This window comes from Penaeus chinensis, chromosome 41, assembly GCF_019202785.1.
Source record: "Penaeus chinensis breed Huanghai No. 1 chromosome 41, ASM1920278v2, whole genome shotgun sequence".
NCBI lineage: Eukaryota > Metazoa > Arthropoda > Malacostraca > Decapoda > Penaeidae > Penaeus > Penaeus chinensis.
This window is the reverse complement of record NC_061859.1, coordinates 17,508,888-17,513,887: the sequence shown is the minus strand read 5'-3', so window position 1 is coordinate 17,513,887 and position 5,000 is coordinate 17,508,888. Positions and strand designations below refer to the sequence as shown.

At 45.4% G+C, this 5,000-nt stretch overlaps 1 protein-coding gene across 1 annotated transcript in view; it reads left to right on the top strand.

The window, feature by feature from the left end:
• Window positions 1-5,000, top strand: part of LOC125047436 (rho guanine nucleotide exchange factor 10-like) — a 367,122-nt gene that overhangs the window by 148,632 nt on the left and 213,490 nt on the right. The window lies entirely within an intron of this gene.

Below are 5,000 nucleotides of genomic sequence, written 5' to 3'. Positions count from 1 at the left end.
GACGTACACAAAATAGTTCCTGTCTTCAGGGATCCGATGCCTATTGTAAGCATTCACACACCCGCTGATGTCGGAAGATTGGTATGCCTCGCTCTAGCTCGCATGGAGAGGACGAGCCACACAGGCCTTATAATGCCATAGTCCTTCGTCCCTCGATGCCATAATGCTTCACAAGTAATGTGCATCGATACGTGTATTTATCATTCGTACATGAACCGTTATACAGCGAGTGGCGCTGCCGGGCTGGCACACTGCGGGCACGTGACGGGACTAGGAATCAGCGGGAGGGGCTTCGGGAAGGAGGGATGGGGGGGGGGGGGGGGGTCTTCGGCTGTTTCTGTGCCTATTGCTTCTTTATGGCCGTATGGAATTATAATGTTAAGATTTTTTTTTTTTTTTTTTTTTTAGAATATGTTAGTGATGGGATCATTCTTTCTGGCGATATTGATATAGTATATATTCTATTTTCGTTATTATTGTCGTCTTAATTACCACTATCAATTACCTACTTCAAGTAGGTAAGTATTTGGACGATCATTCGCCTCCTACATAGTCAAACCTAGCAATTAAATCGCCATATCATTATGTTACTGGCGTTCGTGTACACAGATTGATGTTTAGAAATGCTGCTTTGGACGACGCAGTAGAAGTTGCAGTCAGTGTGTGAAGTGGAGACGACATCAGAGGTTTTGCTCGTGCTTCACAAAACATTGCTGAGCTTTCACAAATATGATGCGTGCTGTTATGACCCATCTTGGCCAGATAACAAGAGTGTGGGGGAGGATGAAGGAAAGATGTGGGGAAGAGGAGAGGAGGGAGGGAGAATGGAGGGAAAGGGGAGGCAGGGTGGAAGGCAGATAGAAAGGGGAGGTGGACGGAGAGTAGAGGGGAAGAGGGGAAGAGGAAGGAGAGAAGAGGGGTAGAGGAGGAGGAGGAGGGTGGGTCTAAAGCCTCGGGTAGTGAGTTGTACAGCTGGAGGCTTAGTCCAGCTGCTGTTGTCACGCACAATAATAATTTTTAAGTCATCTTCGTTTCAACTACTATGCCATCTCTTTTTAGATGCTTATTTTATTTTATTTTCGTCATTTAGCATATAGAAGTCTTCTGGAATTATAAAATCACTTGCACACGACCAGTTTGGCGAAGATCTGAGAAAAAGCGCTGGACAGTTGGAGATTGTTTGTTGGTTTGTGAGACGAAGACGTGTGCTTAGGGAAAGTGAACACAAGACGTTGCCAATAGTGGCATTCTTCCCTCATTTGACCACCGGGATTTCACTTCAAATGCGGCGCTTCCTGGTGTCCGACGGCTGGCTCTCGAGGCTACATTACATAGGGTTTCTTTTTTAACTTCCCCAAACAACTTCGAAGAGGGTCGAGGTATTTTCACCCGGCATATTTCCCCAGTAAGCGGATTGTCCCACTCGCCTGACGAATTCATCATTCATCGGCCGTGTGATTAGATGTTTCGCACTCGCCAGGTACCCGGCCTCTGCCTCGCCCACCTTGCTTGCCCTCGTTATCTCGGCTCGTCGCTCATGGGCTGTCACCTCCGCACATTCTTCCACACCTCCGGGAGGCAGGTCGTTAGGCCAGGCCTCAAGGCGCGATGATTATGGATGGCCGGCGAGGAAGCCCTGCTCTGGGCGAGTAGGCCAATTAATGGGCCTTTACTCCTCTCTTGCTGTGCTTCCCGAACGGAATTGCCTTTGATCTCTGCTTGTGCAAGCGGTAAAGGTCTCTCGCCTCGTTGCATAAGTAGCCCTAGGATCAGGTTTTTCATCCCAAGTCGCATTTCCCGTCGCGAGCGAGGCAGCCGCACGGTCCCCTGGCCTTGTTTATGGAGAAAGAGTGAGAATCATGCTCGGGGTGAAGTCATCTTGAAACCTCGAGCAAACCGAAGCAAGCGGGCCATATCGATTCGCCAGGACGGTCCTCCCGCGCTCTGTCGGGCTTTTCCCCTCTCTCATTCTTTCCTTTTCTCTCTCTCTGTCACCTCTTTTCTCGGCGTATTCCTCCACTTCTGATCGATTGTACTGTAGGTCGCACTTATTTAAATTTATTTGATACGATGCAATAATGTTTGATTGAAATTTGTTTGTTTTATCTGGAGAAGGCAGCCTTCGCAAATGCTTCCTGTCGAACAGTTGGGTGTAAAGTTACGAAGAGTCAAGATGACGAGGCAGTTTTGTGCTATGTGCACTGTTTGTTTAGTCAAGAGTGTGTGGCCAACCCTTTAGCACCGGGTCATTATTCTCCAAGGTTATAACTACACCGTGAGTGAGAGGTCTTAGGCCTTTGGAAACTAGGCTTACGACCAGGGAAAGGCGAATTGCAGCATGATTATCCAGTTTTGGTTTAATGTTCCGCACGTATGTAAGCACGCACGCACGCGCGCACGCATATATATGTATATATATCTACATGCATGTATGCATGTGTATATGTACATATGTATGTATGTATATATATGTATATATATTAACATATATAAACATATATATATATATGTATGTTGATATATATTTTTATCTATTTCTTTCCTTATTTATTTATGTTTACACACACCACACAAACACACACACACACACACACACACACACACACACACACACACACACACACACACACACACACACACACACACACACACACACACACACAAAGGGAGGGAGGGAGGTGTGAGTATGTGTGTGCGTGAGTGTGCGTGTGCATGTGCGTGTGTCTGCGAGTGTGTTTGGGAATGAATGAATACATAAATAAATGAATGAATGAGTAGGTGAGTGTAGGAAGGAAGGAAAAAGAGAGAACCATTCATGTGAGTGAAATCATGTCAGTGTGTTACGGCAACACGATCCGAGACAGCAATTAAAGATCGCAGAAAAAGATCCTCGGGTTTTTTCTTCCATCAGGAGAGTCAGATTTCTGGTGTTTCTGCCGCGCCGTTGGGATGTGTCTCAAGGTATCACATTAATTGGTATCGGGTGTCGCGGCGACTGCCAGGGAGGACGGCGATATGGGCGGGAGAAATAGCTTTACGCCTCGCCGGCATTCCCCAGATCGCTTATTTGGAGGGGAAAAGGGGGTGGGGGTGGCTGGAAGGGGAAAGAGGGGAAAAGGGAGGAGTACAGAAGGGAAGAAGGGCGGGAAGGGGAAACGGGAATAGGAGAAGGACAGAAAGGGGTAAGGGCGGAAGAGGGAAAGGGGAGAGGGAGGAGGACGGTAGAGGGAAATGGAATATAGGGAAGGGCGAAGGTCGAGAAGGGGAAACGGAAGAAGAGTAAACAGGAATAGACGGAAATGGAAAATGGCTGAACGGGAAAGGCAAAGCGGAAAGGGGAAAAGAGACAAATGGGAAAATGATTTGACGATGGAAGGTGATTTGAGTAAAAACAACATTTATATGAGACCGTTTTTGCATTGTTTTCAATTTTATTTTTCGAAAGCTGTAGATTATTTACCGGTGCTGATATTTAATCGCCCAACACAACATGTTCATATTTATGATACTTGAACGCGCAATGAATATGAACCGTGCATATCCCCGTATTTTGTACTCGAATCCTGAACATCATTGTAACGAAACTACAGTAGAGGACTGAATATTCGTTTTATTTTTTATACCCACCGAAGAGTCACTTCACTTTAAGAGAAGCACGGGGCCTGATTAAGTTGGACGCCGAGATCCAACTTAATTAAGAAGACAAACGGAGGTCTGAAAAGTTCCTCGTTTTAGGGAACCGTTTTCACGTGACGACCAATATGGCATCTGTGTGTAGGCCTATGCCGAAGGTGCGCGAAAGTGGCTTTACGTAAAGTAGGCTTTGTATTTTTCTACAATGGGTTTCGTAACAGGTGTCTGATGTGTGTGAGGTGACGGATGAGCACAATGTGGGACGAAGAAGCATTTGTTTTGTCTGGTAAAGGTGGACGAGCTTAAAGGGTCATTTTCATTCTCAAGTGATGTAGCTGCTGCGTCAGCTTTGGATTTGTTTATAGGCCTAAGCCACCATTGTCATTTTTTTTTTGTATTCTACTTTCCATTCTTCTTCGTCTTCTCCTCCTTCGTCTTCTAAGTCCTGTTCCGTTTTCTTCTTCTTCTTCTCCTTTCTTCTTCTTCTTCTTCTTCTTCTTCTTCTTCTTCTTCTTCTTTTTCTTTTTTTTTCGCCTTCTTCTTCTTCTTCTTTTTCTTTTCTTTTTCGCCTTCTTCTTCTTCTTCTTCTTCTTCTTCTTCTTCTTCTTCTTCTTCTTCTTCTTTTTCTCTTCTTTTTCGCCTTCTTCTTATTATTCTTCTTATTATTATTCTTTTTCTTAGTCCTTTTCTTTTTTCCGTCTATTCTTTTGTTCTTTTTCTTTATATCCCCATTATTTATTTCTTCTTTACCTTTATGTTCTCATATCTCTTCTCTCTTTCTCTTCTGGTTCCTTATTCCTCTTTATTATTATTTTGCTTCTGTGTGGTTTTACCCTTTAACCTTAGCGCCATCTACCGGTGAGGACGGCGCTTGCATCAAGAGACACATGGTGGCCAATATTGATCCTTCCATAAATCTCCCGAACGAAGTGATTTTATAAAAGAGAGTTACGTAATTATTGTCAAGTAGGCTGTAGATAAGGCAGTGTATAGGACCCGCCAGGCGAAGTTGCAGTGCGTCTTCACGAACCGCCATTGTGTCTCCCAACCTCAGCTACTTAAGCGGCCACTTGAGCATCCTCGACACGTCTCTCGCGGAAGGAGTGAGGAACTGCGGAGGATCTTCAAGGATCTCTTCATCAAGAGCGGGAAAGTCTTAAGTCGTTTCTTCATCTCCCTCGAGTACGGCGATCAAATTGAAGGCCAAGGTCGCAAGGGCGGCTGGGGAGAGTGAGGCGTGAATTCTCGGCCCTTTATAATTTTGTTAGTTTTGGCTCTATACCCTTTGTGCGCGTCCCCGGGGCCGTGATGTGTCCAAGGCGACGAGTGAGCAGGGAATTTCGACTCTGTGGAAGGGCAGTGCAAGG